The sequence below is a fragment of the Vipera ursinii genome (genome assembly GCF_947247035.1).
Source record: "Vipera ursinii genome assembly, chromosome: 6".
NCBI classification, from domain to species: domain Eukaryota; kingdom Metazoa; phylum Chordata; class Lepidosauria; order Squamata; family Viperidae; genus Vipera; species Vipera ursinii.
This window is the reverse complement of record NC_139515.1, coordinates 44317871-44340731: the sequence shown is the minus strand read 5'-3', so window position 1 is coordinate 44340731 and position 22861 is coordinate 44317871. Positions and strand designations below refer to the sequence as shown.

The 22861-nt window shown below is 40.0% G+C and overlaps 1 protein-coding gene across 5 annotated transcripts in view; it reads right to left on the bottom strand.

The window, feature by feature from the left end:
* Positions 1-20414, bottom strand: part of CNOT2 (CCR4-NOT transcription complex subunit 2) — a 74618-nt gene extending 54204 nt beyond the window's left edge. For 3 of the 5 annotated variants that reach the window (XM_083366452.1, XM_083366454.1, XM_083366455.1), the window contains exon 1: positions 18974-20414. The gene's annotated coding sequence lies outside the window, so the exon portion shown is untranslated. Of the gene's footprint in view, positions 1-18395; positions 18740-18973 lie in introns of those variants that run through there. The other 2 variants (XM_083366453.1, XM_083366456.1) reach the window with 1 other exon arrangement.
* Positions 20415-22861: the final 2447 nt, after the last annotated feature.

Genomic DNA, 22861 nt, shown 5'->3' with positions numbered 1-22861 from the left:
CCTATACTGGATAATTTACTTTCTCAATTTTTCTCTTTTTAACTTTCCATTTATAAACAATGTTAAAGGTTGTACTACCATGTTTCCCCGATAATGAAACCGGGACTTTTTTTTTTGCCTCCAAAAGAGGCACCAGGGGTGTCTTTTCCCAGCACCGACAGCCCAGCCCAGCCAGTCCACTTCTGGGGCCGAAGGAGCAGCTCCATTCTGCAGCTGCATTCCAGCCTGCATTTTGCAGCTGAGTACCATGCTATAGATTGAATCAATAGTTCAGTTCTTGGCTACAGAGGTCTTGCAGAACCGAGCTGTGGATTGAATCTGAGAGAGAGAGAGAGAGAGAGAGAGAGAGAGAGAGAGAGATTGAGCCAGCAGGGAAGCAAAAATGTGGAGAACTGGGAGCGTTGCAGAGTAGGCAAACTTACAAAAAGGGGATCTCTCTCTCTCTCTCTCAGGGCAGGCGAGAGAGCAAACTTTGTGATCTATTCTTGCCGCCTCTCCTCCCCTAAAATTCAGGCAATAATAGAACTCTTTGGATTGAAATGGGAAGTTAAGAATTGGTGTGAATTGAAATTAAAAGGCCAAGTCAACTCCCCCCCCCCCAAATTATTTTGTCGGAAACATGGAAAGTGTTTCTTGCTCCTACTTCCCTTCATCACTCTTTTATAATTTAACACAGCCTTACCCAAACTAATGTCTTTTGGGTGCATGGACCACAGTTCCCATCATCCTGTGATTATGCTGGCTAGAAATACAATGCTTTCTCTGCAGTATGCGCCTAGGAGGCAGTAGGTCTGTGGGACTTAGATGTATTTAAACATTTGTTTCTTCTGCCTAATTTATTAAATCAACATCTAATTCAAAATTACATTTCTGAGAAATCCAGGGTGGTTTACAAGAAAACTCTCAAAGACACAGCTATTGTAAAGCATCACTAGCACTGCTTAAAACAATATTAAAAGTGTGTATTTTAAGAAAGATTAGTAGTAATTTACTTAGTGCTGTTTGACCATAAAGTGTGGTGTTGTTCTACATACGCCTGGCTGAACAGTGTTTGGAACTGCCTCTAAACGGGTGATGCACTGTTCATATTTTCCTTGGAAGAAAGTTCTATAATTGGGGGGCTGTCTCTGAGAAGGCTCTGCTCATGGCCACTGTTCTATAAACCAAACCAGGGGGAAACATCTGGTCTAAACTGATGGTAAACATAGATGTTTAGGGGGCTGGAGGCTAAAACCTATGACAAATGTTTGTGGGAATTGGGTGTGTCTAGCTTAGTGAAAAGGACTAGGGGTGGTGACATGATAGCAATGTTCTAATATTTGATGGCTGCCACAGAGAAGAAGGGGTCAACCTACTTTCCAAAGCATCAGAAGGCAATAATAGATGGAAACTAATCAAGAAGAAAACCAGTCTAGAACTAAGGACTTATGAAAACAACTAACCAGTGAAAAGGCTTGCCTTCAGAACTTGTGGATGTTCCATCACTGAAAGCTTTTAAGTAGAGACTGGATATTCCATTGTCTGAAATGGTACAGGTCCCCTGCTTGAGCAGGGGCTTGGACTAAAGATCTCAAACATCTCTTCCAACTCTTATTCTTTGAGAGAAGTGCTGCCAACCTCTCCCCTTCCCCTCCTCCCTTCCTGGGCACAGAGAGGGAGGGAGAGAGGGAAGGAAGGAGGGGAGGGAAACAGGAAGAAAGGGAAGGAAGGAAGGAAGGAAATAGGGAAAGGAAGGAAGGAAGGAAGGAAGGAAGGAGGGAGGGAGGGAGGGAGGGAGGGAGGGAGGAAAGAAGGAAGGAAGGAAGGAAGGAAGGAAGGAAGGAAGGAAGGAAGGAAGGAGAGGGAGGTGAGGTCTGAGGGAAGTCCTGCCTTAGCACTTGGCCACCAGCAGCCCTGCTGCCCTTTCGCCATCCCCTGGTGGTCTCTCATCCTATTGCTAAGGATGCTTTGGTTACAAAGCCAGGTCTCCTCGGATGGAGAAGGCATGGGCCTCCCTCTGACCGACGCACTTTGCCCTTCTGCACCCACCATGAGCAACCTGGCCAAGGAGAGCAAGCACAGCAGTAGCAGCCTTGAGGAGGAGGTAAGCGCAGCTGGGCGCCCCCTCAGGGAAGTACGGCTAGGCTAGGCAGGGCTGTGGGGTCCTGGTGCCGTGGAAGCTCAAGGGTCAGGCTGGGTACTTGACCTCTGCTACCCAAGGCTCTGGGCAGTCCATGCCACCATCCAGGGGCCCCCTGCACGGCCTGAGGCTCAGTGAGGCTCCTCCAGTGGACCATGCCCCAATGATCACCCTAGGCTCCCCCTCTGCTGGAGACCCTTGGATCTGCCCCAGTCCTGTCAAGCCCCGCACAGGTGCCCCTGACGCAAGTGACATTAAGCTGGCCACGCCCACCCAGCAGGCCATGTCCATGCCAGCCATGCCCCCCTGACCCCCTGAGGGCAACCACAATGCTGATGCAGCCCTCAATTAATTGAGTTTGACACCCCTGTTCTAGACCTTCCTTAGGCATGAAAACCAGCTAGGTGACTTTGAGCCAGTCATTCTCTTTTAGCCCAAGCTACCTCACAGAGCTGTTGTAGGGAACGTTGAGTTATATATAAAAGAGATAGGATAAAAATGTAATAATAATGGACTTCCGGTGGCTGCGCGGCGCCGGAGACAGCCTTCCCGGGCTGCCCGCGGCTCAGCTGTGTAATTTTCACCCGAAACAGCGCCGATCAGCTGTTCGGGTGAATTTGAAGCCCCCTCCTCGGGAGAAGAGGAGGGGGTGAGGCCCCAGGTAGGGGTCGTGTTCTCCGGGGCCGCCTGAGCTTAAAGCTTGGGCGGCTGAAGGATCGAACTCCCCCGTAGCCTGGGTTGCTCCCAGCTGGCCAGCGTCTCTGCTCCGGATTTCTTGGAGCAGAGCCAGGCGTTTGCGACCACCCCTGCCTGAAGGAAAGACTCTGGAATTAAAGGAGCAGGCAGAGCAGTACAAGAGGAAAAGGTGAAGAGGATTATTATACTTTACTCTCGAGCTTAATGGACTTTTTAAACTTAAAGTGAAAGTGCGTCACAAGTGAAAGTAAAAGATGGCGGCTAAACCTCCTTCAAAAACTCTTCGGAGTGCTGGAACTTCTCCGGTGCAACAGACATCGTTGCAAGCCTTGCTTCCTCCTGCTGCATTGACATCGAAGGATTTACAAGATGCCCTTGAAAAGCATGCCCAGGTAATTTTAGTAACATTGAGTGATAAACTGGCAAAAATGGAGGAGAGAATAGAAGAGAGGATGGAAGAGAAATTTAATGCAATGAGGGTAGACATTTTGTCTACAGTGGAAAGTGTGGCTGAATGTGTACAAGGTTTGGAAGAAAAAGTGGAAGATTTGACTCAAAAAATGCTGTATTAGAAGTTAAGGTATTGGAGAATGAAGACAAAGCGGACAGAGAGTTAAGCCTTGTTCAGTTTCACCAGATGCAGTATGCTATCAGAATTAGGGGCTTAAAAGAAAATGTTAAAGAAGATTTAAAGCAGCTGATTTCTGAAGCCCTGGAAGCAGTATTGGGTCAGCCAGCATCTGAAATAAAGGGATGTATGGATAAAGTTTTTCGTGTGAATTCATGGATTGCCAGACAGAGGAAGCTACCTAGAGATGTGGTGGTTTACTTTACAAAGAGAGAAATTAGAGATGAAGTTATTCAAGCTGCCTATGATACTAAAGTAGTGGTTGCTGATCAAGAGGTTTTGGTCTTAAAGGAAATTCCTCCAAAGATTTTAAGGAGAAGAAAGGACTTTGCATTTTTGGTGCAGGAACTTAAACAACGTGACATAAGGTTCAGATGGGAGATTCCAGTTGGGCTGGTGGCGATGCATGAAGGTAAAAGATATCGTCTGGTTACTGTGGCACAGGCGCGTGAATTCTACAATAATGTTTTAAAAGCAACCCCACTATCACTTCTGGAAGCTGCAAAGGGATCTGGAGAAGGAAAACTTCAAGAGGCCGAAGATGGACAGACAGAGGAGAATGGTGCAGGAGGGGATCAAACTATAATTTCATTGGCTGATGCTGGAGAGCAGAGGGTGACGCGTGCTGCTTTAAAAAGAGCAAAACAAATAAAGGAACAAGACCAGCAGAAGATTATGGAATTTTCAAAGCGCACTTACAGCGAGGCAGTGGGAGGAGCGCGGCCCAAAGGAGGCAGGGCCATTGATGAGGTGCTCCAAAAGCTTTGGGGCGATAAGAATGGCGACTAAATTTTTGACTTGGAATGTTAATGGATTAAATTCGCCTCAGAAGAGAAAGAAAGTTTTTTTATATTTAAAACAATTTAAGACTGATGTTATATGCTTGCAAGAAACGCATATTAGGGCTATGGACCAAAAGTTTTTACTGAACTCAAGACTGGGTACGCAATTTGTTGCCTCTGCAATGAATAAGAAAAATGGAGTGGTTGTTTATATTAAAAGTGCTATAACAGCAAACTTAATTGAAGCAGATAAGCATGGAAGATACGTAATGATTGACTTGTTGCTAGAAGGCAAAAAAACGCTTTTAGTTGGACTGTATGCTCCTAATCAACAACAACAACAGGCTGACTTTTTTTAGCTTACTTCACACAAAGCTTACCCAGTTGGATTACAAATCGTTTATTTTTATGGGGGATTGGAATGGCGTTTTGGACGTACAGATGGATAAGGCTGGTTTTTTTAAGCGTATTCCGTGTCATGCCAGACTGCCTAAGTCTTTTTTTGAAATGAAGGATGATTTGGAATTGCGAGACATTTGGCGTGACACACACCCGCATGAAAAGGATTATACTTTTTTTTCTGATAGACATCAATCTTTTTCTAGGATCGACTTTATTTTGCTGACTAATGATTTCTTTTCTAGGATTAAGAAGATAAAGATTTGTGCAAGAGCTATTTCTGACCATAGCCCAGTATGGTTAGAGTTTAATAAGGATAACAGAGATAGGCGCTCGTGGCGTGTAAATGAGAATTTGTTTAGAAACCAGGAAAATGTGGAAGAGTGTAAACAGCGAATGAAGGATTTTTTTGAAATTAACATGAATAAGGATACTTCTATGGATATGGTCTGGGATGCTAGCAAGGCCTATATGAGAGGAGTGTTGATATATATGAACAATAAATATAGACGTACGTTGGAAGCTAGAAGGAAACAATTGGAGAATGAAATTAAGGAAAAGGAGAATGCTTTGATTTTGAATCCATTGGATGTGAAGACTAAGGAGGCTATCAAGCTATTAAGAGGACAATTTGACAAATTAATGGCTGATCAAGTGGCAACCAATTTGAGGTTTGCCAGGCATAATACTTTTTGCAATGCTAACAAGCCAGGTAGATGGCTAGCTTATAGACTAAGGAAAAAGCAGAGGGCTTCTAATATAGACAAAATTGAACACAAGGGAAAAATGGTGTTTCAACAGGATTTTATTAAGGAAGCCTTTGTGGATTTTTATTCTAAATTATATGCTAAGGAGAAGATTAATGAAAAGGACATTGATGAATATTTGGAGAATGCTAGCATCCCGGTGCTTACACAAGTACAAAAAGAGGAGATTAATCAACTGATTACAGAAGAAGAAATATTTACAGTAATTAAGGAGTTGAAGGTAGACAAAGCGCCAGGTACAGATGGTTTGACTGCGGCCTACTACAAAAATTTACAATTAGAGATGGTTAAACCGTTAAAGGAATTGTTCCAGACAATCCAGAGAGGGGGAAAGGTGCCTCCATCTTGGAGAACTGCCTTTATCTCTTTGATTCCGAAGGAAGACCAAGAAGCTACTCAAGTTAAAAACTATAGACCGATATCACTATTAAATACAGACTATAAGATATTTGCTAAGGTGTTGGCTAATAGATTGATGAGGGTTCTGCAACGGGTGATTCATGGGGATCAAACTGGGTTTATTAGTGGTAGGCAAATGAAAAATAATGTGAGGCATATAGTAGATGTGTTGGAATTTTTGGAAAGGAACAACCAGATTCCTGCGGCGCTAATTTTTTTAGACGCTGAAAAAGCTTTTGATCAATTGAATTGGCAATTTTTGATGAAAGTTTTAGACAAAATGAATTTTGGGGATAAATTTTTGCAACCAATCAGGGCATTATATCAAAAACAAACAGCCCGAATAATAGTTAACAATAGCCTGACAGAAGTATGTAATATTGAGAAGGGCACAAGGCAAGGGTGTCCGTTATCGCCCTTGTTATTTGTGTTAACATTGGAGATATTATTGGTAAAAATACGAAATTCGGAAAGAATTAAGGGTATACAGATTAGAGATCAGGATTATAGATTGAGAGCGTTCGCAGACGATCTGGTTGTTACAGTGACCCAGCCGGAGAGTTCTGTTGTGGACCTGATGGAGATAATAATGCAATATGGGAAGGTTTCTGGATTTAAAGTTAATGCACAGAAAACCAAAATTTTGGCTAAAAACATGACAGCATCGCAAAAGGCCCTTTTAGAAGGGTCAACTGGATTTGAGATTGTCAAAAGGGTTAAATATTTGGGGGTGTTTTTGTCGCCCTCTAATACAAAATTATATAAAAATAACTATGAAAAATTATGGGGAAAAATCCAAAAAGAAATGGAGAGTTGGGAAAAACTGCAATTGTCTTTGTTGGGGCGAATCGCAGCAGTAAAAATGAATGTCCTGCCTAAATTTTTATTTTTATTTCAAATGATACCGGTTCTTAAGAAAGATTCTAATTTGGAGGAATGGCAGAGAGGTATCAACAAATTTGTTTGGGCAGGGAAAAGGCCACGAGTTAAACTTAAGATTATGCAGGATACTTGTGAAAGAGGTGGTCTTAAAATGCCTAATTTTAAATTATATTATGAAGCTGCTGCGTTAGCAGGTATAAGTGATTGGATTAATTTGACACCAGAGAGATTATTAAATCTTGAGGGCCACGACTTGTTGTTTGGCTGGCATGCATATTTGTTGTATGATAAGAAGGTAGATAATGTGTTTAGAGTGCATATTTTAAGACAGGCATTGCTGAGAGTTTGGAAGAAGTACAGACATAAGTTAGATTGTAAGATACCATTGTGGGCAATTCCAAAACATGCAATAGAAAATATACATGCTGGTTTCAAACATGATGTGACTACGTACAAGGAGATCCTAAGCTTGGAAAGAAATGTTTGGTGTTTGAAGCCATATAGTCTCTTGCGGGACGAGAAGATTGTTCAAAATTGGTTTCAATATACTCAGCTACGGGCCAGGTGGAAAGAAGATCAGAAAAATGGTTTCACAATGACTGATGAAAATCTGATAAAGCAAATTAGAAATCAGGGACCAGCACATATTAAACGAATATATCTTGCATTGATAGAGATTGATTCAGAAACAGAACTTGTTAAGGATTGTATGATAAAATGGGCCCAAAATATCCAGGAAGTTATCACAATGGACACGTGGGAAAAGATTTGGGTGAGGAACGTAAAATTTACACAAGCTCAAAATTTAAGAGAGAACTTTTATAAAATGTTTTATAGATGGCATCTAGATCCTAAAAAGCTTGCAAGTATGTATCCGAATTATCAGCCAAAATGCTGGAGATGTGGTGATGAAGATGCAACATATTTTCATGTATGGTGGACTTGTAAAAAGATCAAGGTTTTCTGGATAAAAATTTGGTGGAATATGCAGAAGATTTTTAAGCAAAGGATAAAGTTTTGTCCGCAACTTTTCTTGTTGGGAATAATTACGGATGCTACGGTTGTGGACACTAAATTGATGTTAAATTTAATTACGGCAGCAAGACTTTTGATAGGTCAGTATTGGAAGAAAGAGGAACTGCCGACCATAGAAGAGTGGACTTTAAAGGTCTCCGACCTGGCAGAAATGGCGAAGATTTCGGCTTATTTGAAAGATCACTCGCAAGAACGTTATATTATGGAATGGAGAAAATGGATTGAGTTTATCCAGAACAAGTATAGGGTTAAGAAGTTTCATGTAGCATTTGAATAAGTCTTCTTTCTTTTTTTTCTTTTTCTATTTTAGCTTCTCTCTATATATTTAATATTACTAAGGTTTGTTTTATCCTATATAAGCTAGAGAGTGATGGATTTTAGAGTTTATGGTTTTTAGTATATGGTTGTTTATGATTGTTTTTTTTATATATATACCTTGTATTTAGCTCTGGGAAGTCGGGGGGGAGGGGGGGAGGGGGGAGAGGGAGGGGGAGGGGAGGGAGAGGGGATTTTTTTCAATAAAAAAATGTAATAATAATAATAATAGTAATAATAATTGCATTTTTGTTGTTGTTAGTTGCGAAGTCGTGTCCGACCAATCGCGACCCTATGGACAATGTTCCTCCAGGCCTTCCTATCCTCTAAATAATTGCATATACAACTGCATATAATAAATTTAAGATTCAAGAAGTTTCATTTTCTTTAAATTGTAAAATAATCTAGAATAAGTTACCTTGTTCTAATATAATTAATAAGTCACCTAATAACTAATTCTTGAGGAACATTTTTAAGTGAATCTCCAAACAGTTTTTGGAATTATTATTTATTTATTTTATTTATTTTAATTCCATTTATATCCCGCCCTTCTCCGAAGACTCAGGGCGGCTTACAAGCTTAGCAGTAGCCTTCATTCTATGTATATGCCTGCTTGTTAGGGCTAAACTAAACTAAACTAATTTTAGGAACTGGCCATGAACATGAGGTCCACAAGCAAGCTTAAAATGGAGCATTTTATTGTTTTCATCTCTGTTGTCATCTTAGCTTCAGAGAAAATCATAGTGCTGTAAATAATGTGACATAGACTAGCATTATGTAATACAGTTATAGTATGGTAAGAATATTAGGACATCAAAACAGGGTGGAATTATATTTAAGACACTGTAATAAGTATTTAGGGGGAATGTTCTGAGTTATCTCTAGTTGCTATATGATCTGAACAAGGTCATATAATCAAACTAAACAAGGTATGTTATTTTAAAAGAATTTAGAATTGACATTTAATTGATTTTGCTGACAGGTTGTAAAACTTTTATATTCCTCTGAAACAAATTACAAGAAATAAATACAAAACATAAAGTTTAACGTAAATCAATATGTTACTGGGGGGGGGAGAAATCCTATGATTAGGATTAGTAGAAATGTTACAGAAAATAAAAATGCCAATTTTATAATGCTCTTTTACAAACACATGGTTTGGCACTTTTCTTGCTGTACAAATACTTACATGAAGCTGCCTGGAGAGGTCCATTAGCATGAGGTGAAATATCATCAGTATACAGATGATACTCAATTATATATTCCCACCTTAAGCCAAACAGTATTGCAACAATGGCCCTGATCTGTTGTTTGGGGACGATCAGAACCTGGGTGTTGGAAAATATATTCTAGCTAAAACCTAACAAAATGGACAGAGCTGGAAATACTTCCACTCTTGATGGAGGAGTCACAATCCTGGGGGTTCTCCTGGACTCAGCTAACTTGTGGAGAGCCTTTGCACAATTACATTTTATGGGCCAGGTTTGACATGGTCACTTATGTCCTTGTCAACTCACAGCTGGACTATTATAATTTGTTCCACATGTGGCTGCCCTTGAAGATTATTCATATTGGATTACTTCAATTTTCATATCCCAGCCTCCAGGATTTGCTTCAGTAGTGGGTTCATGTCGTCCATGCCAACCATGGGGTTGCCTTAGGTTACATGTGCAGTCATAGTTTGGACCTTGTTTTTGAGCAAAGGTGGGTTCAAAAAGTCTGAGTGAGAAAAAAAGGCACATCAGCATTACCTTAGAACAGGCATGTCAAACTCGCAACGTCACATGACGTCGCACGACGTATCGCAACTTTTCCACCCATTGCCGGCAATGGGGTGGGTGCAGTTTCAGTATGATGCATCCAGCCCGTGGGCCGGCAGTTTGACATGCCTACCTTAGAAAGTAAAGTAAGATTCTCTTGTGTTGCAAAAACATTATAGTCTTTTTCTCTCTAGATAAATGGGAACAAAATTCTATAAAGCAGTTTAGAATGCTGTTTTCTATCTCTTTATGGAAGATAACTGATCAGGTTAAAAAAAAAGAATAATTACAAAGTTATTATGCATCCCCTTTGACAACATGGGAGGGTCTTGGCTCTACATTTAGTCACAACTCTACAGTATTGGATTTCTACTGTACATAAAAGGCTACAAGGTACATTTAGCAGCTATTGGGACAGAAGTGTAATTTTGACCTTTGCTCACAAGATAAAACTATCCCTTGGGACAGCCAGAGCCTGAAAACAGCACTGGGGAGAAGAAAGTCCAGGATAATTAACCATATAAATCTGTATTATGAGCTTATTACCATTATTGGTTAACCATATGATTTATTACAAGAGGAATTTGGATTGCATAAAATTTTAAACCAGATCTTAATTATTGAATTTATCATACCTTGATTTCACAATTTGGTCTTAATGCAGTAGCAAAATTTAAAATTATTATTAGTATGATTCTGAAGAATACGGTGATTGTATGTATAGATAATAACTGACAATTAACAATTGAACCTGGAATTTTGCTCATAAGTCAAGAGACCCCTTGAGCTGACTTGATTTTATGACCATTTTATAATGCTTGTTAAGCAAGTCACCATAGTCATTAAGAGAATCATGGCTGAAAGTCCAAATCCAGCTTATCTAATGGCATGTTCTGCCAGAAAACAGCAAACATCACAAAATTCAGTCACATGACCAGAGCATTACAATCAGTCATCAGTTGCCAAGCACTTGAAATGTGATCATGTGACTGTGGCAGTAGGGCAGCAGTCTTAACTTCCAAGTCCATTGTAACTTTGAATGGTTTTTAAGTCACCAATCATAAACTGAAAACTACATGTATTATTTGCAGGTAATCCTTAATAAAGAGTTAGAATATACATATTAACAAATCTATGGCTAAATACCTTTAAATTATTAAAAATGTTCTTTATGAACTAGAGAGGAGTCTAATTCAACTATTTTTTCATTGATTAGCCATATCAGAAAATGTTTTAAAAGGACTGATTAATTTCATTATGCAAAAGTATAAAATGGTTAAGGAAGCACTTTCTCATAATATGGGCTTGTCTTATAATGACCCTATTCTGATTTGAAATTTGATTAAAATTTGTTAATATGGTCTTAAAGTGATTGATACAGTTTAAATAAATGAAAGTATATTTAAATTATATACCGTGTTTCCCCGAATATAAGCCCTAACTGGAAAATAAGCCCTAATACATATTTTGGAACAAAAATTAATATAAGACCCGGTTTTATTTTCGGGAAACACGGTATTAAAAACTTTACCATATGAATAATTACTGGCTTATAAAGCACAGAAACATGATTACTCTTCAATGTTGGAAAAATAATTTGCAATCCCAGGTTTACATCCTGAATCTCTGGTGCGTGTTCATTTTATTTTTTATGAATTAGTTGTCTATCAATGTAATACAAGACCAATCAATATTATTTTGTGTGGTCACAGTTTAATAAAGTGTTAAAATACTAAACTGACTTCCTGTAGGTAACATGCTTTTATTATTTTATAGCCTTTTTCCATTCTTTCTGTACATTAAGATGACAAAACAGCAAAATTAGAAGATTCTTAATAACTGCACACTAAAATACTATTTCCCTATCTATTTAAATTTCACTGAAGAAGAGAGATTATCAAATAGAACCAAATGAAGAAATCTGCTCAAGACCAGAACTGATAGATGCGGGTGTTCTGTTACACACGGAAATGAGAAAGACAAGGAAATTAAATTTGATGTTATTGGGAATGTAACATAAAGAAAAATTTTATTAGAGGTGATGAGGCAGTCAAACATAAAAGGAGGAAATTCAGATATTCATTTACAATTTGTATTATTATTAAATGGATTTTCATTTAATTCAACTACCCCAATAATTATATGTAAAATTAGCTGACTTTATTATTATACCACTTCATTCCAGCAAGCAAAATTTACTTATTAAAAACTAAATAAATAAACGTAAATAAAAATTTCTAGTCTGGTCAGATTTAATGAGTAATACATTTTCAATTTTAAATTTCTGCTAAGAATCACCTTCAGAAAGTTTCCTGCATGATTTTTTAATCTTTTGATCATATAAATTTTATCTTTGAATTCCTCCATTAGATGAAAAAGATATAAGTACCTAAAAAATGAAAAGCAAGAAGAGATTCTGCTACACGTGCTTTATCACATTACTGAACGTTTGGCAGATTTCCAGATTGCACTTGTAGAATCTAAACATGTTTATAATTGGCAATTTTATTAATTACTTTTTTCCAACTTTTACAAATGTTATTTAATAGATCCAGTGACAGAATTACTATAGCATTTGGGTACCATTTCTGCTTTAGATCTAAATCTTCAAAGAAAAAAATATATAAAAGTTATGTAATTTTAAAAGCCACTAAGTATTTTACTCTTCAGAAGTTTTTTCTTTTATTTTTTGCACTTTGGGCCTCAAATAAAAAATGAGAATGCTTCCCTTCTTATTCTCATATTTCAAATATTTACTGAGAAATCCTTAATAGAGATAGTATTTACTTTCTTGGAAAATGTACTTGTTTCTATAGATGAAACATTATATTTTCAACTATAGTTTCAAGGAGGGACACGGTGGCTCAGTGGGTTAGGATGCTCAGCCTGTTGATCAGAAGGACGGCAGTTTGACGGGTCGAATCCCAAGTGCCGCGTAACAGAGTGAGCGGCTGTTACTTGTCCCAGCTTCTGCCAACCTAGCAGTTCGAAAGCACGTAAAAATGCAACAGCACTCTTTGGATGATTTACAGTAAAATCTACAGCACCAAATCTGTGTTGTGCTTCATATACCAGTGGTGGCGAACCTATGGCACGTGTGCCAGAGGTGGCACTCAGAGCCCTCTCTGTGGGCATGCGTGCCGTTGCTGCCAGCAGCTTGTGCAGGTCCATTGGGCTGCCGCCCAGAGCGGCAGCCCCACCCAGCACAAAGGAGAAAAAGCGGCCGGCTGGCAAGCCCAAGTAGAGGCGGTAGAGCACGCCCACACCTAGGAAGCCAAAGGCCACCGCAAGCAGGGAAGGCCGGATCCTCATTGGCGCCATGGGCCCCCAGTCCCGGCTAGGATTGCATGCCTCCCCCCATCTATGCTGGGCCTCCTGCCCACCACCCCACCCACCAGAGAGCCCCTGGATCTCCCCCAACCCTGCCCAGCCCCCACAGGCGTCCCCCCCATGAGCATCATCGAGGTGGCCATGCCCACCCCAGCCACGCCCATCCAGTCTGCCGTGACAACTGTAGCCACACCCACCCAGTGGGCCAAGCCCCCATGCTCCCCCTGAGGGCACCACAATGCTTATGCGGCCCTGGCACTTTCCGATAAATAAGTGGGTTTTGGGTTGTGGTGTGGGCATTCGGTCTCTAAAAGGTTCGCCATCGCTGTTATATACCATGTTTCCCCAAAAGTAAGACAGGGTCTTTTTTTTTGCCTCCAAAAGAGGCACTAGGTCTTATTTTCAGGGGGGGGTCTTTTATACTCATCTCCGGCACCGACCGCCCTGCCCAGCCAGCCCACTTCTTCTGCAGCCGAAGGAGCAGCTGCATTCCGGCCCGCATTTCAGAGTCAGGCTTTCTGGAATGCCACTGCAGCCTTCCATAGCTTGGTTCTTGGCTGCAGAGGCCTTCCGGAAAGGCCTGTGACTGAGAAATGCAGGCCTGGCTGCAGAAGAAGTGGACAGCAAGAGGCCTGGCTGTGAGGTAAGTGGGTGTGGGGCACGTGGGGCAGATCCACCCCCCCACCCTAGCTTGATTTTTGTTGTGTGCCTCACCCCAAAAGTAGGGCTTATTTTTGGGGTAGGGCTTATATTAGGCCCATCCCAAAAATCAAGCTAGGGCTTATTTTTGGGGTAGGCTATACTTTTTGGGAAACGGTACTTTCTTGGATATAAGCAGGGTTGTCAGCTATCTTTACTAGCTGCTTTTCTATAATTTACAATGACTTGATCAGCAAATGGTTATACACACATACACACACACACACACACAAGCTTCTTCCTAGTGATTACTTCAAATCAAAGGAAGTGAAAAAAGGGCTAGGCTGATGGTGTCCTGTGGCAACTAATCTCCCAGCCAAGATAAGGCAATCATTTAACCTACTGAAAAAAGTTCTCATCAAATAGTATGCAGCCCCTACAATATTATTTTTTTTAGTTCAGAAAGGACATCCCTTCATAATGGCCACCTTTCAAACAATTCCTGTAGAAAGTATAATAAACTTTAATAAACTAAATCAAACAATTTAAATAAAATGCCCAGATTTACAGTATTTTTTTAAAAAGAGTGAATAAACTTAAAGATACATTTCCTCTTTTTTTAAAATGTAGCTGTGCTTAATTTTAGGTTAGCTTTCTGAAAAATACTGATTTTTAGTATTGAAATATTACCAGATAAAATATGAATATTTTAATAAGTAAAAAGGGAGATTTGAAGTATAAAAGCAGGATACGTGTATACTGTAGTTACCACAGGATCTGCCAGAGCTTTGTAAACTAGATTATTAACATGTAGATAAAAGTTTTCAATATTAATCTTTTAGATAGGGAAACTACATATGCACCTGATTATGTGCAAACATCAATTCACATATTTTTCAACTACCTGCAAATCTAGAATCAGCACACAATACCTAATCATGAAGTTTAATATTTCTTCAGAAACTCATCAATAAAGTAAATGTTGTAAGATTTGTTAACCAGTACCTCAGACTACAATCCTAGACTGAATTACTTGAAACTAAGTTCCATTTAACCACCTATATAGGATTGTACTAATTCTTTAAAACTCAAAAAATGCAATATACTTGATCAGTTAACGCACTCTGGCAAATGCAACTAAGAGAGAAGCAATTTAAAAAATCAAGATATTCTTCTTTAATTATGTTAAATTTTGATATTTCCCAATTTTTTAATCCCAATATTCAAATAGCCTTATCTGTTTTAATACTCAAAATTATCTCTATCACATCAAATGTATTGTAGAACATCCTAAGCACGTCAGAATGCCTGAGAATCTGGAGAACATGTACTGTTTCCAACTTATATTTACAAAATTTGAGCCACATTAAAAATTGTATATAAACCACATAGTAGGAGTGCCCAATGCATATACAGTACACATAACTGTACTGATTGTAAACATGTTGTTTACAGAATGTAGCAATCTATGTATTAGAAATAATAGTTATTAGATACTAAACTGCCTTAAATCGTTTTTTAAAAAAGAAAAAAATACAATAGGAATTTTAGAAAATATTGTGAGGAATTTATCAAAATATCACAGAATCCTGCTTTAACAAGCTGTGGTGTGAATAAGTCCATACTCTTTGCTCATTATTTGCAAACAGAAAAATGAAACAAAAAAGCGCTTCATATGCCAAACAAACCAAGTCATGTTAATTTGTTTGTAATATTCAATATTCAATAGTTAAATGTCAATATAATAGAGGAATGCACAGAGAAATGCATTTATGTTGTGTTTCATTAAGTAAACCTCTTACTGCTTAGATTCACAACCTGCAATATGCATGGCTAAAACAAATCAGAGTACCATGGTATGTGAGTTAGTTAATATATTCAAGTTTCATTAAAAAAATAAAAATATGTATCTGAACAGTTCAAATAAAGTCAGTTATACTAACTGCATCTTCAAACCCTATTGCAGGGGAAACAACTATTTGGTGTCTCAAAGTTACATTAACATTTAGAGGGACACTGACACTGAAAGCCATATTACAAATGGGTACAAATGAGAGTAGTAGTTTTTATTTCAGCAACATATTACGCAACACACTTTTTATGTTGGACCACTTATCACACTTAAGTTACAATTTGTCAAATTAATCACAACTGGCTAGATTCAAGCAACATACAAAGAAAAAGTATAGTTTACACATAACAGCGGTCCATGTTGTGGAATCTTCTCACCCTGGAGTGATAATGGTCCCATCTCTCCTGAGCTTCTAAAGATCTCCAAAGATGGTTATGTTAGCAGATCTGGGACACCAGGGGACTTACTGATAAACTAGTGAAGGGGCTTTATTATTATTAACATATTTGTTTTGTTGTACACTGGCCAGTCTCGTTTGTGAGATGGGCAGTTGTATAAATTAGATAATTGAATAAATAACACAGAAAACCAAAAACAATCTACTATACATTATGTCTTAGCACGAGCCTATATTTAACAAAAAACTTAATGATTTGAGTGTTCTATCAGTATTAACACAAAACATTTAAAATACTAATCAATTTTTCTACAGTATTAAACCATTCCTCATATTTCCAACAGACTTAATTTTATAAAATGTCGCACACAGTAACAGACAATATACATTGCACTCCAGTATCACAGTAAGCAGAAAGATAATGAATTCTGACTATAGATTCTTCAAGGTAAAACTTGGTGGGAAAAAAACCATGTACTCAATCTACAGAAAAGCCTCAAAGAAAAATCTATGTTTACAGTATAAAAATTTTAAAATGTAAGAACAGCCTAATCAATAGTTGATATTCACTAATAATTTTCTGCAATGTTATGTTGATAGTTTTTCATGTGTTGTTTAAAATTATGAGCTTTACATATTTTAAAATTCTTATTTAATTATATCTTCATCCATGTAAACAGTAATTCTTATTACAGATATGTAAGAAATATAAATATTGCTGAACTGCCATTGAAGCTATACAATTAATAAAGATTGGTTAGATTTCCATCCTGGCTTTATTTTGTTCAACTCAAGGCAGAATCTACAATCCTCCTTTCCATTTTCCTCACAACTATGTGAGATGAATTGATTTGAGAAACAGTGCTCAAAGTCACCCAGCCAGGTTCCATGCCTAAGGCAGGATTGGACTCCCATTTTCTCATTTTCTTGTCTAGTACATTAACAGCTACACTAAACTGCTTTTAAACTATTAGAAGTCTAAGGAAGGGTGCTTAACTGTTTAGTTCAGATTCTGAAAACCCTTATACCTTACAGCTGAAAAACAGTAACCACAGAGCCTCTGTACCTGTCCTAAAAATAGATTTTCTCAAGCTGTATGTTCAAAGATTAAAAAATAGATTCCAAATTATCTACCATCATTCCCAAATCCACTACATAGTACCAGAACTGAACAAAGTTTTAAAAACTGGCGTTGTGATTTTTAATCAGTTTTTCAGTTTGACAGGGAAACCCTGTTTGTGGTTTAGCTATTGGGGGGAGGGGAGAGTTTGAGCAACTAAAGAAGAGATAACTACATTCCTTACAAATGCTTTGCTAAATATTTACAAACCATAAAGCAATTCATATAGTATTTTACTTACACCTCACACTTCCTGGAAATTAAACAATAAATCAAATTGCTGTTAAGAATACAGCAAGCTCCTACAGGCACTTCAGAATTCTACACTTTACATTTACAGGTTACAGGTTACAAGGTTTTGTGAACTGCAATGCACTTCTTCATTTGCAACAATAGTGTCTTCCCCCAAAAGCAAAAAAAAAAATGTGCACGGCATTAAAGTAATCAGTTGTCTAGGTAGGATATTTTGACACTCTTGAAAACTTTCCAAGAGTTTAAGAGGCAAAAACTGATACCAAGAACACTACATGACACATGCTAATTTTAATTTTAAAAGGCACCTTATTATTTAAAAAGCAGGGAAAGAGTGGATGAAGCTCGTATAAAATACAGTAATACTTTCAGTTGTTCATAGAACTGCAATGTAGAGAGTAAATTTCTGTTATATACAGGGTATTAACCTTTACTTACCTGCCACATAAGAAAATGATTACATCACGTTTTAACCTGAGAGGATGCACTGAACAATCTGTCTCACCAAAACCTAACTCCTGTTCCCTAAAATGTGACAAGTCTGATCACGTCCCTATATGCAACAACAATGCAAACAAAGGATCGCCTTGCATTTTGCAGCAAGCGAGAAAATATATTAAATTTGCCCATTTAAGCATACTCCAGTATCAGCTTATCACCGAGGAGCTGCAGTGCTTATTGCAGAACGAACGCTTTCAAACCAAAACAAGACCTTCAACACCTCGTCCCGAATTTAAAAAAAAAAGCGAAACCGATTAACTAGAAGTTGTCCTGCAAACATCGCTGGGCCGGAAAGAGATTTTTTTACAGCTGTCCGACGAAGTTCTTGAGGCAACAGGGTCTAAGGGCAACGAGTTACGGGGCCTTCTTCACCGGGAAAGCAGGCCCTGAAAGTAATAGTCCACCTACGAGCCAACTCTCTCTCTCTCTCTCTCTCTCTCTCTTTCTCTCTCTCACGCACACGCCACACACACACACCACACACACAAACTCACATAAGATTCTGCATTATCTGTTTCTTACCCCGAGTTTCAGGCATCAGGGGGAACGCGATGCCCCGACGCGGACCCCGCACGGCGCTCGCACCCCGGAGGCATAAAGGGCAAGGCGAGATACAAGTAGGCCGAGCGCTGCTGCCTCCGCAAGCGATGCAGACGAGAGGCGGCTTGTGGCGGGAAACGCAGCTGGGGGGGCCGGAGCAGCAGCCAAAGCGGGACCACAGCCCGAAGAGCGCGGCTCCCCTGTGCTGCCTTCCGCGGCGGGGCCTCCCCCCTTGCTCCGAGCGCCGAGGAAGGAAAAGCGGGAGGACGCAAGCGGGCTGGGCCTCGGGGCTCCTGCACTCCCCTGCTAAGCGTCGCGCCACCGCCGCGACGTGTTCCTCCCCCTCCTATTTCCCCTCACACATCTCTTCCCCCCCCCGCTCCCTCACAGAGACAAAAGCAAACGGAAACCGAGGGGATGAGAGAGACCGCAAGGAGCCCAAACCGCACCGGACCCCACCGAAGCCCTTCCCCGACCGACCGCGGATTCCCGGACAGATTCGTAGTTGGGCCGCGGCAGAGGAGGTGGTAGCGGGGGAAGAATAATAGGGCCGAACTCACCGCATGAATTTTCTTGTCCCGAGGATCCAAGATGGCTGAGCACCCCGCACGGAGGATGCTGGGGGAGCGACCTTTACCCTCTGACCCCACCACTGCCGTCGTGACCCCGCCGCCGCCGCCCGGCAGCGGCTACGGGACAAGCGGGAAGGCAGGCGCGGGAGGCTGGCCTAAGAACTGCTTCCCCGACCGAAGACTCGCTCCCGTCGGGGCTCCGTTGGGAAACGAGGCCTGCCTGCCTGCCTGTTTCGCTCGCGGCAGGATTCGCGTCTCGTTCTCGCCGAGCTTTGTCCTGCCGGAGCGGCTGGAAACGGCGGTGGAGCCGCCACCGCCGGGATCTCGGGGCCCAACTTCCGAGAGAGCGGCCTTGCATGAACCGCGAACTGATTCTGAGACATCCGGGGAAAGGGGGAGGGGGGACTTTTTTTTTACACGGTGGAAGGAGGAAGCTGCTGTACTTAACGCGCGCACGCTCATTCTGGCCGTTTGGAAAGCAGAGACACGGCGGCCGTAGTTTTGCACCGCGTTTGGAGTTGAAGTTGGGGACAACTCCCCCCCCCCCACCGCCAAGCTGTAATATGTTGCAGTTCCTATTTCGCAATCACTTGGGGAATGTTTTCCAAAGTGACATTTCTGAACATGTAAATAACGATCCTGGACTCCCTGCAGGTGTATTTCAAGAGGCGAATAGGCTGCTTCCTCATTTTTGTTTTGTTGTAAGACTTGTGTAAGAATGTGACCACATTGTGCAATCCTCAGAATAGCAGTTTGTTCATCGAAGGACATGTATTTTCTATTTCTGCTCAATACAGGAGGGATAGATTTATTTTCCAACTAAAAATGCAGCAAGTCCAATAATACAGGGGTTCCCAACCTCTGGTCCATGGACCAGTACCGGGCTGCGGCATGCCAGCAACTGGTCTGCACAAACCAGCAAAACCCCATCTGTGGGATGCAGACAGCACACAAAACCTCGCACAATCCTGTCCATGGAAAAACCTTTCTCAGAACCGGTCCATGGTGCCCAAAAGGTTGGGGACCTCTGCAGTAATATGCTTTCAGCATTGATTAAAATAGAAGAATCTCAAAGCTAAGTCACAGGTGTACTAAATATAATATCCTGAGTTTGGAAAACCTTCAGTAAATAATAAAATTCTAGAATCGGGTATGGTTCCCTTTCACAGGACATCAGTTACAACACTATAAACCCTAGGAGTTGTATTTAAATTAAGGTCTTAGGCCCCATGTATGTGGTGATAACATTTTAGTTCCACACTGACTGCTAATACTAAGCAAGTAATTTATTTTTTTATAATATCAGGCATCTCTATCACATTCTCCAGTTCATAAGCTGACATGTTTAAATCTGGGTTTCTTTCCCAATGAAAATTAAAATAATGTACAAATTACAACTGCAGCATCTCTAAATTGCCTTTAATTTTTCCACACATCAGAGTCTACTCCAAAAATTCTTGCTTCTGTAATATGAATAAAAAAGCCTTAGTTTCACTATCAGCTTATATATGTGTGTAATGAAATTTCATTTTAATGTATGCTGATTAGTGTACATTGTGACAATAAAGTTATTATTCTATTCCATTCTATTTTATTCTATATTGTAATCTAATCATTCTAATGAGTGATTTATTCACCATGCTATTGGAAAAAAAATCCTCTCAGCAGTTTTCCCCAGCATCACTACAAAGGCATCAATGTGTATTTTTTTCAGATTTCAGGTTTATAACCGGAAAGACCATATCTTTAGAAATCATTGCTCTCAGTATGTTTTTTGAGTAGATTTCTAATGGTCTTTCTCTCCAAAAAGTAGATGTCACTCTGTTTCATGGTTATAGTCTCCATTGCAGCAATGTTTGAGCCCAGGAAGATAAAGTCATCTCTTTCTTCCATTACTTCTTCATGTACCGTATTTGTTCTGGATTGGTAATAATAGCTAACTTTGTTTGCCTTCAAGTCAGTCTTAAAAACTGCCTGGACATGTTCTTTCAGTTTTCTTGGTATCATTTTGGGAATTGGTTTGATGTTTTAGGTCTGAGAGAGAATGATTGACCCAATCACCCACCTAGATTTCTGCCTAAGGCAGGACTAGAACTCATGGTCTCTGAGTTTAAGCATTACACCAACTAACTCTCAACAGTTGGCATGACCCTATTTTAAAAATACTGAGCTTTAAGAGCATCTTTTGTAACTTCTACTTTGACCTTCAATAAGATTACTTCAACACACTTCATCACAATCTTAAATTATTGTTCCATGTTCTGTTCTATTGCTTCCTAATCAACATACATATAGATGAAGTGCTGTAGTCTGATAACATCTGTTTTAAAGGATAATTTACAATACATTATAGACTGCAACTCCTGCAATTAAATTTTTTAGTGTAATCAATACAGCAAAAATAAATATATTTTAAATCCTCTTTTACCTTTTTAAAATGTACTATTTTTACCATTACCCTGTGGAAATTTGCAATGTGATCATGGGTACCTCTGCTTTCTCTGAAATCTTTTATTGCTAATGGTTCTTATTCCATATATTGTTTATATATGTGCAATTATTTAGTAGTTGAGCATTCTTTAGAAGTGCCTTTGACTCTTGAACTATATAAATTAGTCTGTTCCAGTTGTTTGGTCAACACTATTTTCCATAACTGCTTACAAACTATAAGTAGTGCTTCAAAACACTTCTAACAGTATTTTATCAACTCCTATAAGGAGTTTTTGTTAGCAATTTTTTCTAGAGCTATTTAATTTACTTTTCAAAATCCCTGGTTCTACATTGGAGCTCCAGAATTCCCTCAAGCCACAGCTGGATATGTATCTATGATACATCTATTCACTTCATATGTATTAATTCTAAATACAAGTCTTTATTGGTAGTGGGTTTTTTCTGACCCATGAGTTTTAGACTAAATTTTGTTATCTCAGACCTTCCCTTCAAGTCTTTCTTGAAATGTCCCATTTCTCCATGCTTGAAGCATTGGAGGGCTGGTTTGTCAGGAAGTTAGTCCCTGGTTGCAGATTGGGTAGAATCATAGAATAGACTGAATAAGTCCACCATGATAATCTACTCCAACTCTTGATGCCGGCAGCAGATGCTCCCATAAGTAACCCGGACCCATGCCATTTAGGGCTTTATAGGTCGTAACCAGCACCTTGAATCTCACCCGGAGGGCAACCAGAAGCCAATGCAGCTCGCGGAGTAGAGGTGTTACATGGGAGTATCGGGAAACCCCCATCACAACTCGCGTGGCTGCATTCTGCACCAGCTGAAGCCTCCGAGTGGTCCTCAAGGGCAGCCCCATGTAGAGAGCATTTCAGTAGTCTAACCGGGAGGTCACGAGCGCATGGGTGACTGTGCGTAGGGCATCTCGGTCCAGATAGGGTCGCAATTGGCGCACCAGTATTACAACAATACTGCTGTAATAAGTGAACCATTGGTGACTTATTCAAGCTGCTTTAGTAACGCTCCACCATGGGTATGGTCAACTACTCCTGCAGCGTATTACTCATAGGTGGAGGCACTTGTGCAAACAGACTGCTGGCTTTAGGGATTCACCTTGGAGGGGGCAGCTTCAGTAATCCCATTGAACATTGCAGACCTTATTTCTGAATAGAAAACACAACCGGGCCTTGTGGCTTGTGATGGAAAAAGATGTTGCCCTTCATAACTCGAATTGGCCTTCTCTGGTCTGAACTTGTTCTGTGACGTGTCACTGGATAGAAACAGGACTATTACCGGAGATGTTGGAGAGGCACAGAAAGCTGCAATAACATATGGGGGTACATTTGAAGAGGATAGGAATGGAAAGGGAGATTGAAGGGTATTTTGAGACGTGAAAATTTATCTTCGTCTTTTTGGAATAATGCAGGC